General features: G+C 40.5%; 1 protein-coding gene across 3 annotated transcripts in view; it reads left to right on the top strand.

Annotated features, from left to right (window-relative positions):
- BACH2 (BTB domain and CNC homolog 2) overlaps nt 1–18,376 on the top strand; it is a 355,628-nt gene that overhangs the window by 202,762 nt on the left and 134,490 nt on the right. The window contains exon 1 of one of the 3 annotated variants that reach the window (XM_047858297.1): nt 8,856–8,969. The exons of the other annotated variants lie outside the window; for them this stretch is intronic. The gene's annotated coding sequence lies outside the window, so the exon portion shown is untranslated. Of the gene's footprint in view, nt 1–8,855; nt 8,970–18,376 lie in introns of those variants that run through there. 3 annotated transcript variants of the gene reach the window in all.

The raw sequence follows: 18,376 nt of genomic DNA, 5'->3' as shown, positions 1-18,376 counted from the left end.
GAACCAAACAATGGTAAGAATTTTCTTAGATGATAATAACAAGTAGCCTAAACCCACATGGGTTACTTTTCTTTTAACAAAGTATCTCGAAAATGATAACTGAGGAAGGGAGCAGGGATTAGAATCTTCATATTGGTGCCTCCTTAATGCACTGGGTCTTTAACTTGCACCAGAATCACCTGGAGGGCTTGTTAAGGTACAACTTCCTGGGCCTCATGCCCAGAATTTCTGATTCAGTAGATTTGGGGTAGGCTGGGAAGTTGCTGTTCAAACAAGTTTCCAGGTGATGCTGAAGCGAGTGGTCCAGGGACTCCGCTTTGAGAATCACTGCTTTAATTCACGTGTAACTGAAAGGATGAACAATAAAGGGAGAAAAATATATTAAATATTCACTCTTAAATGTCACTAAATTAAGATATTTAGTGCTTTACTTAACATATTGACTCATGTCTCAAGAAAAGACATTGTGGGCGCCTGGGTGTCTCAATCAGTTAAGCATCTGACTTCAGTTCAAGTCATGATCTTATGGTTCGTGCGTTCAAGCCCGACATTGGGCTCTGTGTGTGGAGAGCTTGGAGCCTGGAGCTGCTTCAGATTTTGTGTGTGTCTCTCTCTCTGCCCTCCCCCCCCCCCACAAATAAATAAACATTAAAATTTTTTTTAAAAAAAGAGAGAGAGAAGGTCTTCTTAGGACCATCACATTTGAAAGTCCAGCCAAGTAAATGCTGTTATTCTGTACCAGCTTTAGAGTCAATAATACTGGTCATTCTTTGTCCTTGGAGTGCAACAAGGGTCTCAACTGTGCTGTTTTTAGGCTAAAATGACAGCTACAGTCTTTTTGCAGGTATGCTTATCACGTCTTAGATACACTCAAAAGGGAAGTCTTTTTTGCCCCAGATTGACAAATGTATTGCTGCTTTTCAAAGTGAATCATCATACTGTTATCTTTCTTCTCATACACTTACATGGGACTCAATTTACAAAACACATGTGGGAAGGGAGACACATCTCTAATAAATAGTCCAGGTCATCAAGTTCAGGTTCTTGTGGGGTTCTAAGTTCTCAGGACTGACATATTTTGAGGATCAGCATTTTGAGGATCAGCATTGGCTTTGGAACATGCCAATCACCTCTCCACTGAGGACAAGAACAATTTATTCCATGTTAATAGAAAAAAGTGGAAGATTTTGGCTCAACAAATGCACATTTGGATATATGTGAGCATACATGCAAATGTACATATGTGCCTATGAATATATATGCATTTGTATATTTCTAGCTTTCATTGTAAGAATTTTAAACATTTTTTCTTTTGTTTCATTGAGTCGGTGTGAGGATAAAAATAGTGTGAGTGATGCTGTCCAGGAAATGTATGAGAAATTTCTGGGCATTTTAAATCTGTGGATAAGCATTGTGATTTATAACATTTTACTTGGATATGGTAAATGTTCATTCAGAGGAGCACTTAGAACACACAGTTCTTTTATTAGAACTCTCAAAAATTGAGAATAATCACTGTTCATAAAGCGGTTCTGAAGCAGACAGAATGACGGAGCTTATCTATTGCCTAACCATTAGCAGAGCCAGAGATCCTGGAGGTACATGTAAGTGCATGTATTTAAACTAAAAACCACAGGATCAGAAAAATAAGGCAAAAAGGTGATAGATGATGAAAGACTTCTGTAAGGACTTAATCTAGAGCTGCCTTCTCGGGGCTGCCCAAAGGGTAACACGGATGGTAAGAAGGCTGATAGAGTTGTAAGTGATATAATTATGTCTTCTGACTCCACCCTCACAAACTGTAACATCTCTGTCACGCACTGATTAGTTATTCTGCACAGCATCCTTGGAAGCAAGCTTTTCAGTTTACGAAGCATCTCCACCATGATATGGAAGAAGTAGGTTGGATCAAATGCTCCTTAATCTCCTTCCTCCTTTGGCATCTGTGAGTGTCCACGTTTACACATCAGGTTTTCCTGTACGATCACCTTTGATGTCAGTCAGTTTCATGGCCTGGGGAGGGAAGAAGGCTGCTCCAACACCTCAGGTGACTCGCCTCAGGTGACTCAGTGCTTGAAGCTCCTGCCAGATCTGACACAGCGTGCCTAAATCACTCCCTGCAGCCTGGGGTGAAGCCCTCAGGTCACCGAGTTGTCTAGAGCGTCTCTGTAAAAGTGCCGTGCATGTGTGGGGACAAGGAGTATGGGAACCCTCTCTCCTTTCCACTCAGTTTTGCTGTAAACCTAAATCTGCATTAAAAAATAATTTATTTGTTAATTAAAAAAAAACTAAATACCAAACAGTATGACAGTTCTTAAAAAAAAAATTGAACATGGAATTACCATATGATCCAGCAATTCCACCTTTGGATATATACCTAAAAGAGCTGAAAGCAGACTTGGACAGGGGCACCTGAGTGGCTCAGTCGGTTCAGTGTCTGACCCTTAATCTTGGCTCCGGTCATGATCTCATGGTTCATGGGATCAACCATGGGATCCCATGGCCCATGGTTCATGGGATCATGGTTCATGGGAATTCTCTCTCTGCCTCTTCCCCACTCCTTCTCTGTCTCTCTCTCATTCTCTCTCTCTCTTTGTCTCTCTCTTTCTCTTTCTCTTAATATAAATAAATAAACTGAAAACAGAGACTTGGACATATGTTTATGCATTCATGTTCCTACAGCATTATTCACAATAGCCAAAAAGTGGAAGCAACCCAAATGTCCACCAGCAAATGAGTGGATAAGGAAAATGTGCTATATACACACAATGGACTATCATTCAGTCCTAAAAAGATATGAAATTCTGGCACATGCTACAACAGAGATGAACTTTAAAGATACTAAGTGAGATAAGCCGGACACAAAAGGACGAGTACCGAATGATCCCACTTATATGAGGTACCTAGAGTTGTCAAACTTAGAGCCAGAAGATAGAATGATGGATGTCAGGGTTTGAGAATAGAGGGGAACAGGGAGTTAGCATTAAATGGGTAGTTTCACTTTGGGAAAATGAAAAAGTTCTGGAGATGGATAGTGGCAATGATAGTACAACAATGTGAATGAACTTAATGCTACTGAATTATACTCTTTAAAATGGTAAATGCTATATATATTTCATCCCAGTAACAATTAATTAATGATTTTTTAAATGTATTTATTTTGAGAGAGAGAAAGTGTGAGCAGGGAAGGGACAGACAGAGAGAGTGTGTCGGGGCGGTGGGGGGGCAGAGAGGAGAATCTCAAGCAGGCTCCTCACTGTCACGAGCAGGAGGGGGCAGAGAGAGGGAGGGAGGCAGAGGATCCGAAGCAAGCTCTGCACTCTCAGCACAGAGCCCGATGCAGGGCTTGAACTCATGAACCTTGACATCATGACCCGAGCTCAAGTCGGACACCTAGCTAATTAATGATTTTAGGCGCCCCAGTTAATTAATGATTTTTTAACTGAATTTTGGAGCTCACTTGCCTTCCAAGAATGCTGTGCAGAATAACTAAATGGACCTGTTACAGTTTGTGAGGGTGGAGTAAGAATAGATGGCTGTGTCCCTCATACCTTCCTCAGCCCCGTCACTTTCCCTGGCACCCTTTGGGCAAGGATAAGGGATCTGCAGAACATATACTTCACTCTTAGGGATGGGTTTCCCCTCAGGGCAAGGACACATTTGTCAGAAACTGCCAGGGAAATTTGCCATAAACGACTATAATCTCTACCAAATGTCATTGACAAATGCAGGAAAGCTCTTCCACTGTGATGGAGGGAATGTGTACCCACCTGTGCTCCTATAGTGGGGCTGCTCCAGTTCACCTGAATTGTGTGTTCATGAATGAGTCTAAGTACAGTGCACCATAATGCACAGGCTTATGGCCCTCCGTGCATAGCTGTGACACATAACAGGTCTTCATCAGTAGAGGTGGACATTGGGGCACAAACCAGAGAATATGGACTTGATTATGGTATAGCCACTGATTGAAGCCTAGTAGAAAAAAGGAAAAGCTGTAGAAGAAAATTAATAGCAAATAATTCTCCTGCAATGGAGCCTCAAATTATTATAATGCCTATTTTACATACTCCAAATGAAGTCTCATTTACCCCTCATCACCAAATCACTGTAATACCCATAAATCACAGATCAATTTAGTGAGTCCTGCAGTTCTATGGGGAATATGCAGGACTGAACTTACTAGGTTAGTCCATTAGAGCCCTACTTTGGGGGGATTTTGCTTTTTATTCTATGTTTCTTGAAAGCTGGACTTGGAGAACAATTAGCAAATTCTCATGGGGCCCAGTAGCCGTGTTTTCTTCAGACTTCTTGTACTACCTTCAGACCCTGCCCTTGGGTCTGACCAGGGCTTATAATTCCTGAAGAGCAGTGAGTAAAGACCCACAGTTCCAAAAAGCTCAGGAACCTCTGTCTGAAATTTTCCCACTTCTTCTTAAGGATGGAGGAAGAAATAATCGGGATAATCAGGATTATGTGTGTGTGCATGCACATGCATGCATTATATATTGTATACATATACATACATATGTAGGTATTTGGCTTCAGGGAAATGTATAACCAATAAAGTCATCAAAGTTAAAGTACAATATGTATAAATCAGTCCCATTGTTCCTACCCTGACTTTCCAAACCTGCTTAGAAATGAACTCTCTAGGTGTTGGAGAGAGGATAAAGGTGATGGAGGACAGGGCAAAATAACAAAGGTTTCAGCTGCTAAGATATCAGAAACTGGAATTGAAGGTTTTTATAGAAAAGAAAATCCAGGGCAGTAAGTCTGAGAGAGAAAAGTCAGTGCTCATTCATCCTTGACATCCACATGCGGCTGCCTGCTCCCTAAGCTTGAGTTGAAATGACATGGATATAGGATTAAATCAAAATAAATTCAGCCCCATGAGTTCAGAGATCATAATTTTTAGATGGACACACTGACACGGTTTTTCCCCAGAGAAGACCAGGAAACCAAGTCGCCCAGATGGAATGATATAAGATAGAGAATACTAACAAAGATAGACCCTTGGGGACTCTCCTTGTAGGCTCTCATGTCTCCTAGGAATCAGATTACCTCGTTCCAGACACTGAACTCATGTTTAGTGATGGCTTAGCTACCTGGAACCCAACAAACCAGAATCCTGAATTCACTAACCTTCATACTTCCCCACCCCCACTCAAACCCCTCCCGCACCCCCCACCCTACCTACTGCACACATCCCACTTCCCTTTTTCAGAAATAGAGATTCAGAAAACAAGATAGCTTCGGTTTTGTAAAGATGGAGAATAAACCCTGGAGGATATCTGTAACTGATGACACTGACCTGCTGAATCATTGAAAATGGTTAAATGTTTTATAATTAAGAAAAGAAACTGCTTTTGAAAGATTTTCAACAAAAAGCATTTTCTAGCTGTCAATTAACCAGAAAATTGAAACAAACAAGAAAATCTTCTTATCCTCAATTAGTCCAGTTAAAGAGGTTTTATTAGACTTATTTTCATGCCTTAATTAATAATCCAAAACTGTTGATTTACAAATATATATATATATATATATATATATATATATATGCCGTGTTTATTCTTCTTGAAAAACTCCAAGGTTTAGCTTTTACCACCTTTCCAGTGCCAGAGTTTAAATTTCAGATATTCTCCTTATGTTCATTATTTGGAACCCTTTAAAGTTTGGAAGCACTTTAAAAGTGGTAATATTAATGATATTAAGAGTAATTTATAAAATAATTTTATGAACATGTATATTTCATTCTTATAGTCATTGGGAACCCATTGGCATAGTTTTTTTTGTTTTTGTTTTGTTTTGTTTTGTTTGAGAGAGAGACAGCATGAGCAGGGCAGGGGCAGAGAGAAAGGGAGAGGGAGAGAATCCCAAGCAGGCTCCTCACTGTCAGCATAAAGCCCAATGCAGGGCTTGAACACACAAACCGCAGATCATGACCTGACCCAAAACCAAGAGTCGGACACTTAACTGACTGATCCACCCAGGTGCCCCAGCATTAACAGTTTTGAAGCCAATTCTTTTGTGTTTTTTTAGAAAGATTGTATGATGCACTTATTTGTAGCATTTGGTGTTAGGATTATGTTCTGCTCAAAGCATCATCAAAATTAATTTTTATTCTCTGCATATACACTAGTGGTACATACAGATAGGGGTAGTGTTACCAGCATGGTAGTATACATTAATATGTAAATCAGAAATTTCACATGGTATTCTCTGTGAATCTCCAAAGAAACTCAACCATGCATATTATGAAGCTACTTTACCAAGTGGTTATCAGTTGTAGCACAAATAGTTTATCAACTAATTCTAATCATTTCCAATCTGTTGCTTTTTAGAAATTATTTGTGTGCTCTCTTTTGACTATACCTTTCATTGGCAAAGTGACACCTGTCTGTGAGCTGTGATTTAACCCAGGTGGTGGCACCACACTCTTACAAGGACACCTGCCCACCCCCATTGATCATTGTGAGGGCCCTGGCATCTGCAGCTGGAGAGTGTGCAAATCATGGATCATGATGAGAAAGAGCAGTATTTGCAAAGTTCTGGAGAGTAGGAGGATTTTTAGAGTCCCTGTAGAGCTTAACTAGAAACTGTAATCTATTGTTTCTAGTAGATTTTTCCTGTATTTCATGTCTGACTTGTCGCCAGGCCAGATTATTATACTGGGTTCCGTGTATCAAGTATTTTTAATTACTACGAAGAGCAGAATCAGAGAATAATTGTTTCCTTTTGTTAAAACCTGAGTAGCTTTATTTTCCTGATTGTGAAAGTAATATGTTTCTTGTACAAAATTTATAAAACAACAAAGAAGAAAATAAATTACCTGTAATCCAGCTACCCAGAATAAAACCTGAATATTAACTCATACTTTTGTGTATTTTTCCAGACTCTTTTGAATTAATCAAATAATTCCAAATTTACAAGCAGTATTCTGGACTGGTTACATCCCACAAATTTGGTGGAGCTTAGGAATGATGACTTTAGCTATCATTTTCTAGGATAATGATCTCCTCGTTTCTTATTTTTTTCTCACAAATAACATTAATCAACTCTTACAAGAACGGATACCTATGTAGATACACCATTATCTTTATCAAGTGGAAATCAGTATTAACTTTTTTTTTTTTAATTTCTGCATCTTGTCAATGAAAAGGACTATTGAGAGGCCCTTAAGATCCTAATGGGCCTCTGGAATCATAAGAGAACGATTTAATTATATGTAAAATGGTATTAGTGTTAGATCAACTAACTGTATTCTAGTTATTTAAGAAATCTGTTATCAGTACACAATATAGCAATTTGCCAGAAATGGGAAACGTTGCTTAGCCATATCCCCAGCCATAATCCAAACGGTATGTTCTATAGTAAAATTCTGATTTTATACCTGATGGTACCAAAATGTGATTCAAATATATCCTTTCTTGTGCTGTGAACCAGAGCTTTTCCTTCAACGTTGAATCCTTTATCCCCCTTCAAAGAGACTTCTCTTCAAATTCCTCTGGTGTGGTGTTATAGTTCCTGGGATTGTCTTGATAGCTCTGTGCTTCCCTTTGGGAAATGCTAGGACTTTGGGTCAGGGTGAATCCTAACATGTAGCAAAGGTGAGGAAGGATCTTAAGCACTAAAAGAAAACCCTGATTAAAAAAAAATTAAGGGGATTGGGGTGCCTTGGGGAGCTCAGTCAGTTGAGATGACTCTTGATTTCGATTGGGTCATGATCCCAGGGTCATGGGATGGAGCCCAGCGTCAGGATCCATCCTGAGAGTGGAGCCTGCTTGAGAGTCTCTTTGTCCCTCTCCTTGTGTCCCTCCCCCACTCATGCTCACTCGCTCACTCTCTCTCTCTCTCTCTCTCTCAATAAAAATTTTAAAATGAATCGCTTTCTAAAAAAATTAAGGGGATTGTTAGATTCATCTGAAAAATGTTGTAGGAATGTTTTCTACAAGCCTTATGTCAGTAGAATAAGAAGTCTATAGTAAGAAGCTGCTAGAAAAGATCTTGTTTTAAAAGAATGATCTGTATTTGGTCTGGTCATGACTAGGTCTTATCCCTTATACAAGACTTAAGTTCTTTGAAAGCAGATTCTTCTAGGTTCTTCTCTCTGCATCCCTTCACCATCCTTCGTGTCCTTGTTTATAATCGGGACTCCGTATGTATTGAATTAATATATCTGTGGCTCGTGACTGAAAGATGAATGAATGTGCTCAATTCACGTACTACATTATGCCTTCTTGCTACAGAAGTCGAGGGGTGCTTTGATAAATATCTGCGATTGTTGAATGCCCAAGGTGGCTACAGGTGTGGGGAAGTGGTATAGAGTACTTTGATCCTCCTCAGGAGAAGGAGATGCTAATGTGGATAATAAGAATTTGCTTCTTTGTCTTCAGTTTCGGTTTGACCGCTTTGCTTCACTGAGTCACACAGCACTCGCTCTTCGGTGATGGACATATCATTTAAGCCTGAGACTGTCCCTTGGACTGTTTATGACATTGTATCTGAATTTCCCATTACATTAACAGCCAGCATTTGTCATAAAACTTCAAGAACACGTTAAAAGTTATTTGGTTTGTAGTTGACATTGAGATTAACTTTCTCTAACCTAAACCAGTGAAAACCAAAATGCTCCTCACCACATAAAAGTTTTGCTTTCGCTGTGTTCAGACCCCTCCCACCTTCTCAGAGCACAGTCATTTGGAGCCTAGTTTGGGGGCGGTGTGGTTGTATCTCCGTGGTGTATGACCCACTTTTTCGTAACACTTAATTACCCGTGTTTTTACAGCACTAGTCAGAAGGTCTGACGAGAGTGGACTATAACCCAAAAAAGATTTTCTGATACACCTCATCAGGGCTGCTCTTGTACCGTGCGTTATCGGAAGAAGGTGTTAGCTCTGCAGGGCATGTGTTAACTACCAGAGGATGACGGAACATTTCCTCTAGTTTCTGGATAATGAGCAAGCACACAGGTAAAGAAAGATGCCTTTCTCAGAGTTGCCTCCTTTCGCGTCTTAATTATTTTGTTGAATTGACTTTTAAATATTGATCACTACCTGCGTATGTTTGCTGTTGAGATTTGCAGAGGGCTCAGAAGAACAAGCATTTTAATTGCTACCCTGGGATCTTAATCGTTTAACTTTTCATTAAAAGTCTAAGGAGAGAGTCATCGAAAATAGACTCTCATCTCTATCCTCTCTACGCCCCTAGAAAACATCCTCTTCGTCAATGTGTTTTTGTTGTTTGCTCTCAAAGTGTCTGTCTCTCAGTATCAGCTGCTTGGCGGGTGTGGCAGCCGTGTGAGTTAATGCTTGGTGAGCTGCCTGAGATGCGGTGGGGACTGTGGACAGGGCAGGCAGGGAGGGGAATGCACAACAGGGAAGGGAGATGGCAAGGAGGTAACCGCCTCGGTGAACATTGTCCAACTGCAAACTAAAGGCAGACTGGGGAGCAGCAATATTGACCTCACTTGGGTAAGATCCTTTCTGACAGCCTGCTGTGCTTTAGCAACATTTATGTTTCGGATACCACTTTCGTTCATTTGAGGAGCTTTTAAGACGTTGGCATTGTCTCAGAACAAAATGTTGTAGGTATCACCTTCCTGAATATACAGAAATGTTTTTGGGTGCATTTCTTTGCTGAAGGTTGGTTGACATGCGGCTCGCAGCAGGTTGGTGCCCGTGCCTTGCGGATCACACCTGCCTGTGTGCTGAATGGCATACCAACGTGGAGTCTCGGAAAATGCCCATAGATAAGTCAATGTTGTTTTCCCTGAAAGTCCTGATACAGAAAAAGAGTGAAAGTACCAACACTAACTGGAAAAAATGTCACACGTTTTAGCCTCTTTGCATCCCTTGTTAGGACAAACCCTGCGTTGGGTTTTTTACATTTGTGAACTTGTGCGGTAGGTGGAGCAGTGTGGGTGGCCCAGAAAAAGTAGCGGTTAGAATAAGATTTTCCATTTATTGCCCTTTGTGCATGGCTAAAAATAAGATTCATACAAATCAGAATATGTAGTGCAAGCACAATCACTCTGTTAATTCTGATGACTGGCTTGCCCACATCTTTGCATCTGTCTGGTAAGTGGTGCGTTGGGAAATAAATGTGACTCTGTTTAAGCAGCAAGAGGCAGCCAGGTTTTTGCGCTGTTTGTCTACATGTGCTAGTTTATCAGCATTTTCCCCTTCTGAAGGAAGAAAGACTCGACTCATACATAAACAAATTGTGTCGATGGAAGGCTGAAAGAAGTGATAGAATCCTTGAATCTTTTTTTAAAAAGTAATTGCCTTGTTTGAAATGCTCTTTTAAAACATCATCTTTTTGACTCATTGTTAGAAAGTTGTTTCTTGAAGACTCGCAGCACGGGAAGGGGAGGATTTCTTAGTGGTGTGGCCAAGAGATTAGCAAAGCCTCTTGTTTGTGGACTGATGGGGTCGGTGGGGAGGGAGGACCAGGATGAGTGTGTGCTGCTCTGGAGGACCCTCCTTGGACACAGATGTTGGAGGAGCAGTTAACCAAGTAGAAACTCCCCTTTATCTGACTGCTGAGTCTACTGCAACCACAGTCAGTGATAACGTGCCAGTTTGTGGCTAGAAGAAACACCAAAGAGAGGTGGCGTCAGCGTTCACAGGGAAATTTGTACCTTGGTGATCCCAGTGATGGTGCTGTCCCCATTCCACTGGCTGAGTGGCTGTGGCATTTCCAGAGAACGAGAATGTCTGCAAGTGTTTTGAGCCTTTCAGTTTGATGTAATTTGCGAAACGAGATGAGTCAAGAGGGCAGTCATTCCAGAAGCGTCTGGAAATTGAAGACTCCAGATCACATTCCTCACTGGCATCTCCAACTGAGGCAGATAGGGTGAGGCATGGTGGTTAAAGCAAGGCAAGAGCTTTGGGAGAAAGAGGACTCAGGACCAAATCTTAACTTAGCTACTTGCTGACCTTGATCTGTTTATTTAACCTTTCCTAAGCCTGGATGTCTTTATTTGAAAAAAGGAACAGGGATAGTACCTACCTCATAGGGTGGTTGTGCAGATTAAATGAAACACCATATATGAAGTACAAAACCAGCACTCATTAAAAGGATGGAGTTGTTACTCTTCTTTGTGCCGTTGTAAAATATGAACGTGCTGGAGAATTTCGGGGCATTTGGGGGTTCCCCTGGATGCCTGGGGTACAGATTTTGGAATTAAATGGACACACGATCAGCCTCTTGTCCAGTGTTTCTCAAACAGAAAGCTACAGGTCATTTACAGAGTAGTTTGGTTCTTCACAGGTTACCGATGCCATCTGGGGGATCATTTCTTTATTTTGCCGTTAAATCAGCACAATGTAAGCCTCTCTTTCCTTTTAAGGTTGGTACTGTGTTGAGCATATTCAGTTATTTTTACCTTCTCCCTATGTTTTTTGTTTAAGCATGGATATTTCAGCTCTAACATCTGTGCATGTTAAATTGTAGTACCTGCTGATGTACATTATGAAAGAGAGAGCGCTGTTTTAATCAAGTGCAGTTTTATTTATTTTATTTAATTTTTTAAATTTTTTTAATGTTTATTTATTGTTGAGAGACAAAGCATGAGCATGGGAGGGGAAGTGAGAGGGAGAGACACAGAATCCGAAGCAGGATCCAGGCTCTGAGCTGTCAGCACAGAGCCTGATGCGGGGCTCGAACTCACAAACGGCAAGATCATGACCTGAAGTCAAACACTCAACCGACTGAGCCATCCAGGCGCCCCAATCAAGTGCAGTTTTAAATATTTCAGGTGGGACTGGGCGAACCTTCAGGAGCAGTTAGCTTCCATGGTGGTGTAATTCTCTACAGAAAATATTGTATCTGTTATAATTCTGATTACCGGTCAGTCCTAGAGATGACCAGATACTGACAGGCAGAAAACAATTACTGTCACTTCTTTCACTTTATTATTTTTAATAAGTTATTTACTGTTTAATGGAATGTATGCCTGCCCTTCTCAGAGTCTTTCTGCCCACGAAAATTTTCCATTAAAAAAATAAATACATTGGGACACATGACTGACTCAGTCAGTAGAGCATGCAACTCTTGATCTCAGGGTCATGAGTTCAAGCCCCACGCTGGATGTAGATCTTAGTTATTTTTTTTAAGTAAATATACTGTATATTTCTTCATAGAATCATAATTGTGTAGGCATCACTTAATTTCTTTGGTTAACCTTTAGTATTAGATGCTAAGAGTTGGCAACAGACTCTTCCTTCAGCGTCCTCCATGACCTTCATGGGATGCAGTTTTTTTCATTTACCAAATTAAAAAAGAAATTTGACTGTACCTTGACTTTGCCTCACCTGGGACCTGACAAGAAGTGATAAATGAGATCAATAAGCTAAGGAATTAAAACATGGTCCTGATATAAACAGTGCCAGCTAGGTTTTAATTGATGTATTTTGCTAGTTGGTTGTTCTTGTTGTTGTTGTTGTTCTTCTTCTTCTTCTTTTTTTTTTTCCTCCACATTTTTTTTTTATGGTCTGTCCTGTCATTCCATTCACAAATACAACTTCTGGCTTGTAATTTCCATATCAACATTATCGTTGTGGCTTCTGGGTTTTTAATGTTAGTACCCAACAGACTGGGGTGGAGATGTTTCTCAGGTCAACTCCACCAGTAAGATCTGTCTTTTATTAGAATGGTACCCAGCTTCTTACAGTGTATCCAGACAATGCTGCTTTTTAAAGTTTTTCTGTTGGATGGAATGGAAGAATGCTTTTTAGGCAGAGCAAATCATTCAGGGTAACTTAACAAAGTTCTTGGCATTGCAGGCATAGCTTTAGTCCCCTCCATGAACACATACATACACTCCCCATTATCTTTTCCTGCCATATTGTACTTTGCCAGAGACTGACGTTTCTGTGAAGACCATAGACAAGAGAAGGTGATAAGTTAGGCTTTGACTGTGATTTCCTCCCACACCTTCATAAGAAGTGACAGAGACTCTGAAATCCGTCCCATTGATATACCGTGTGCTTCTTCCTGGATAACAGCCAGTTTTAACCTATCCTTCATGTGCAATTTGAGGGTACTGGCGGGGCTGAGCTCATTATTCCTTTGGTTGAATAATGTAAAGCATTTGCAATGGAGATTTACTCTAATGATGTATTTTAAGTGCATGTCCGCATTGCCAGTTTAATGCACTCAGTCATGGAATGCTTTAGAGTTTATTGCTAATGGATGAATCCTCAGGAAAATCGGAATTTTCAATAAGATTGACATTTGGAGTGAGAAATATAAATCTAATGAGAGCATTTTAACCAAGGTTTGTAATTAGGGCTGAATGGAGTAAATTTGTACGTGCATACTACAGAAGGGCACAGCAGAAGGTGAAATTGCACGCTCTGCTCTGAATGAGGGATGAAGGCTGATGTATCAGTGTCAGGCCACGACACTGTGGAGTATAAATGACACTGTCACCAAGTGCCGCACAGGCTACCAGGGGAATTCCACTCCAGTAAATTACATTACTTAGACAGACCTGACGGCATTGTGTCGGAATGAGAGAGGGGAAGAGAAGGCTGTCAGCATCCAGTGGAAGATATTACAGTACAACTGGCTGCAGGGATGGAAATCACTGGTCTCCATTCTACCTGGATATTTTGTATTCATCTTTGTTAATTAGTTTACAGAAGTTACAAATGTGTTCATGTAAAAGCACATCGCATTTACCTGGGGTGTAGGTTATGTGGTCAATCACAAGGGAATAACTGTAAGTTAATTTGTATAAATTGGTTAGTGTGAGACTCTCTTTCTTGTTATTTGTACCTGGGTGCATTAGATATTCAATATAAGCTTGCCTTTCTTTTCTTTTAGTGAGGATTCAGCATACATTGTTACCAGGTAATCATCATTCTCTCTGTAACATTATTTCTTTTCAAACCCTGCTTTAATAAGAACATATGTTTCTTTAATCCTCTCCTAACACTGTTTCCTCTCATCACCTTCCCTCCCTAAGGGAGACAAAGTGTACTGGCGCATAGCATTTCGTTTTGTGAAAGAGCTCAGAGTTAAGAACAGTCGATTCCTAGAGTGCAGTTTGTGGAGAAAAACTATTTTTTCACTTCTATTTTCTTTCATCCCCCTGCAGTGAAGTGAGGCCACCCCTTTTTTTGGCCCATCTGCCAGGCTATCTCTAGGGAAGTATTAGGAGGAGAAAATAAGAGCATTGATTGTACTGCTGCCTTCGGAGTCATTGAAGATGTGCTCGTCACCTTTGTCTGGTTTGACCTCCAGTGCCAGTTCTTGAAAAACCCAATTACAAGGTACTCTGGAATTAACAGGGTCACTTCTTAACCAGAAAGTAAGTGTCTTCTCCTCAATGGATAGAGATTTGGAACAACATCCAATCTGGCTTTCTTAAATATGCTATACTTTGTCCTTAGTGAAATGAACCTGATAAGCATCTCTGATCATGTGTTAGCAGGAAGAACACATCGTTTTCTGCAGAATGTATCTGTAAGACTTCCAAATGACAGGTTTTAAGCAATCCTTCAGAAATAGGACACAAATAGGTAACAGTGACAATAATAATACCTTAGACTTGATTTTTATTCTTTCCGAAATATACTCTATCCATATCTATCATCTGTGTGATTTAGTCTTTATTTGGTAGCCATAGTTACAGTCTTATTTTATTCATCCGAGCATAAAACTTAGAACCAAGGTACTTGGGAAACTAGTTTTGAGGGTGGATAGGAAAAACCTAAGTTAACAATAAGATGGTTCTGTTTTATGTAAGGTACCATCTTACATAAAAATGTTAGTTGATGATTCTAAAATAAAAACTCAGTGTAAAAAGCATGATATAAAATGTCTTAGTGCCATGTGCTATCCTCAGCATACAGACTGTGCTTATAGACTTTGCTTTATTTACTAAAGCTGTACAAAGTCTAGGACTCTGCTGTATGGGAAATGAGAGTCTATCCCTAAATAAACTCACTAGAATTTGTTCCTTTTTTCTTAAGTTTATTTTGATGGTAGTATATGCCTTATATCGCATATTTTCTTTTTATCCATGACATCGATTGGGAACTCACAAGTGTTTTGTTGTTTGCCACAGTAGTACACATGCAACATATTTCTTTGTCCTGGCCTCTTGGTGCAGCGTGCTCCCAAACTACATCTTTGAGTTTTTCTGAACTGAATCCTGATGGAAGAAATGTAACAGCATCTAGAATGGAACTAGTTTAGATGCTTCTCCATCCTATAGAGGTTCCTTTGTTCCTGCCTACCTACCCATGTCTGACTATATTCTCTTCTTTTTCCTACATCAAAATTGGAAAGGGAGAAGGGGGAGCTCCTTAGGAGATATAGGTCTGTGGAGAATTGTGAGTACTCATTCAGAAGCTATTCTTAGTTCTGAGAAATATAATGAACTTGTGCTTTGAGTCCTGGTGAATCTCCCATTAACAATGCCACTGTCATCACCACTTCTCTGCCTGATTACATTTTCCCCAAAGACTACTGGTTATTTTTTTCCCCTAACATTCTGAATGGAGTGTCTTTTGAGTGAAACACACCTTGGAAGGAATTGGGTCTGGTTACCCAGCAGACCTGCCTCTTTAATAGTTCGTTGGGTGATTCTTAGTTGTCTTTTTAAGTGCTTCTAGTTTACATTACCTTCAAGTCTGCTATGTAGAAGAAACTGCCCTGTAGACCTTGATTTACTTGTCAGAAGTCACCCCATTTACATTAGCGCTTCGCTTCCATTATCATTATGGTGTTTCCAAATGACAACCACTGCCACATACAGCCGTGTTCCCCGAGTTCCCAGTGCTGCAGAAAAAGAGACTTTTGTTCTGACTTGATGAGGAAAAAAAAAAAAGGCAAACAACAACACCAGTTCTACCACCAGAGATCCTATAAAGACGTGTTCAAATGAACAATAAGGTCGTTTGTTCACATATGACATCAGGATATAAGAATTTAAACAATAAGACCCCTTGTGAAATGTGGCAAAATATGCACCACAAACGTTGTGAGTTTCTCTGTCTCGTGGAAGGCAGTTTTTACATGGGCTTCAAAAAAACCCATTAACCTATAAACTACCCTTTAAAAAAAGAAAAGAAAATCACTTGTCTCACTATAACATTAAAGCAATTTCTGTTCTAAGGAAAGCTAAAATGCATTCATTTATATAAAGTGCATGCACTATAACTTATTTTTAAAAAAATACAGTACTCTATTAGGAAATGCAGTGCCTCTTCCCCCCTTCACCTGAAATAGGAAATCCATCATTTTTTTATTTTAAAGTATTTTTTTTTCAACGTTTATTTATTTTTGGGACAGAGAGAGACAGAGCATGAATGGGGGAGGGGCAGAGAGAGAGGGAGACACAGAATCGGAAGCAGGCTCCAGGCTCTGAGCCATCAGCCCAGAGCCTGACGCGGGGCTCGAACTCACGGACCGCGAGATCGTGACCTGGCTGAAGTCGGACGCTTAACCGACTGCGCCACCCAGGCGCCCCAGGAAATCCATCATTTTGTCAAGACACCTCTTCCTTTGAATAATATTTATTTCTTCAAAATGAAAAAAAAATCCTTTAAATGACTTAGATTCCTGATGAAGTTTTAAGGCTTGATAACAATTCTCAAATCCTTTGACACTGGTGGAGCATGAGGAGGAAAGAAGACTGCTTTAAATTGCAATTTTAATTGAATTTACTTTTATTTGAACCCTATCCTTTTTTGCTTTGAGCCTTAAAGGAAGGTTTAGTATATTTGCAAAACCCCAATAGGACTATGGCAGAAAGACGCAGAGATCTCCGTGACAGCTTGGATCGGGATCTCTGACAGTACCTCAGAACGATTCCTACTTTGATGCTGGTGGTTAAAATGTGACCTTCCAGGATAACGGGGAAGGGAGTAGCACGAATTAACTGGTCAAAGGTGCTCCATTGAGCTGGCTTACTATTAAACTGTAAAGACTTTCAAGTATTTGCAGATGGATGTATGTACAGCATCCTTGCAGAATCCTCTTAATTGAAGAAATGTTTCATCTCTATCTCTGTTGACAGAAAAGATTGCCTACTGATAATTGCTTTGCTTAAGTGTCTGATAATATGCCAGGAATGAGAGCATTCTGTGTTGGGTCATCTTTAATTATGCATGTACCACCTGTCAGCTCTAACTCAGCACCAGATTAGATCCTCATGGAGTCAGTACAGGGAGGGTTGGGAGGAAGCTGAGGTGATCTCTTTTAGAAGTAACAAAAATAGATAGTAGTAAACATGGCTTATAACCTGCAGTTTTGTTTTGTGTGTGTGTTTTTTTTAAGAGAACCTCATCTTCATTGTTCTGGACCAGGCATAAGCTATTGGTACATCTAAAAAATGTTTGAAACCTTGCCCAAGCTACCTCAAGTAAAGATAAATCACTGCAAGAGAAGATGGTAGCCCCATCTGTTGCATTTCCTTTTTGCTCCTTCTCGTCATTGTAAATGAGCCAGGGAAAAGCTCAGAAACATTTTTTATAAGCTATGTGAGGACAGGAAATATGTTAACGATGTTAGATTTCATACATTTCAGGGGTTTTTTCAGTAGTTGGTTGGCTTTTTTTAGAAGGACAAATGTGGGTTGGAAATAATGCTTGTTACCCTCTGTCAGCTTTTGATAGTTTTATTCTCACTTTTCAGGGCTGTTTGGGACTTTCTGGTGGGATGTTTAGGGTTCTTTATGAAAGGTTCTGTTCTCTCTTCTATGGATTTGTGAGAGGTGTTTCTCTTTGTTCACCTGTCAGAGGTTTAAGGGGAGCCTTGAGTTACTGTACACTTTCCAGAGGAGGGGCTGGAGGACCGAGAGGCTGAAGGCAGAGAAGGAACAAGCAGAAGGAAATAGCAGGTGGGAGAGTTACCACGTCTTGAGTTTCTTGAATTCCCCTGCCAAGGTGAGGTTCCTCGCCTGTCTGCGTTCCAGCCTGAGAAAACAGCCTTGGTAAGAGTTTGTGAATAATAACCTTCGAAACAAGACTTTAGAGATCCTTAAATGCCTTATTTCAAACATGGCTGGCTAGAGGCACTGAAGAGAAAGACAGGTCAGCTGATAAAGGGGCAAAGAGCTCTGACCCCCGTGCAGGTCTCCCCGAGCCCCATAGTCCACCTCACAGCTCTGAAGGAACCTTGGCTGCCTTTGAATACTTGAGGCGCCATTTGCTTTTCTACCCCAATCAAACAGTCCACTGATGTAGAAGTACCGTCTCTGAGGGGCGCCTGGGTGGCTCAGTTGGCTAGCGTCCAACTTCGGCTCAGGTCGTGATCTCGAGGTTCCTGGGTTCAAGCCCTGCGTCAGGCTCTGTGCTGACAGCTCGGAGCCTGGAGCCTGCTTTGGATTCTGTGTCTCCCTCTGTCTCTCTGCCCCTCCCCT

Source organism: Prionailurus viverrinus, chromosome B2 (assembly GCF_022837055.1).
Source record: "Prionailurus viverrinus isolate Anna chromosome B2, UM_Priviv_1.0, whole genome shotgun sequence".
NCBI lineage: Eukaryota > Metazoa > Chordata > Mammalia > Carnivora > Felidae > Prionailurus > Prionailurus viverrinus.
This window is presented reverse-complemented; position numbering and strand designations above follow the sequence as displayed.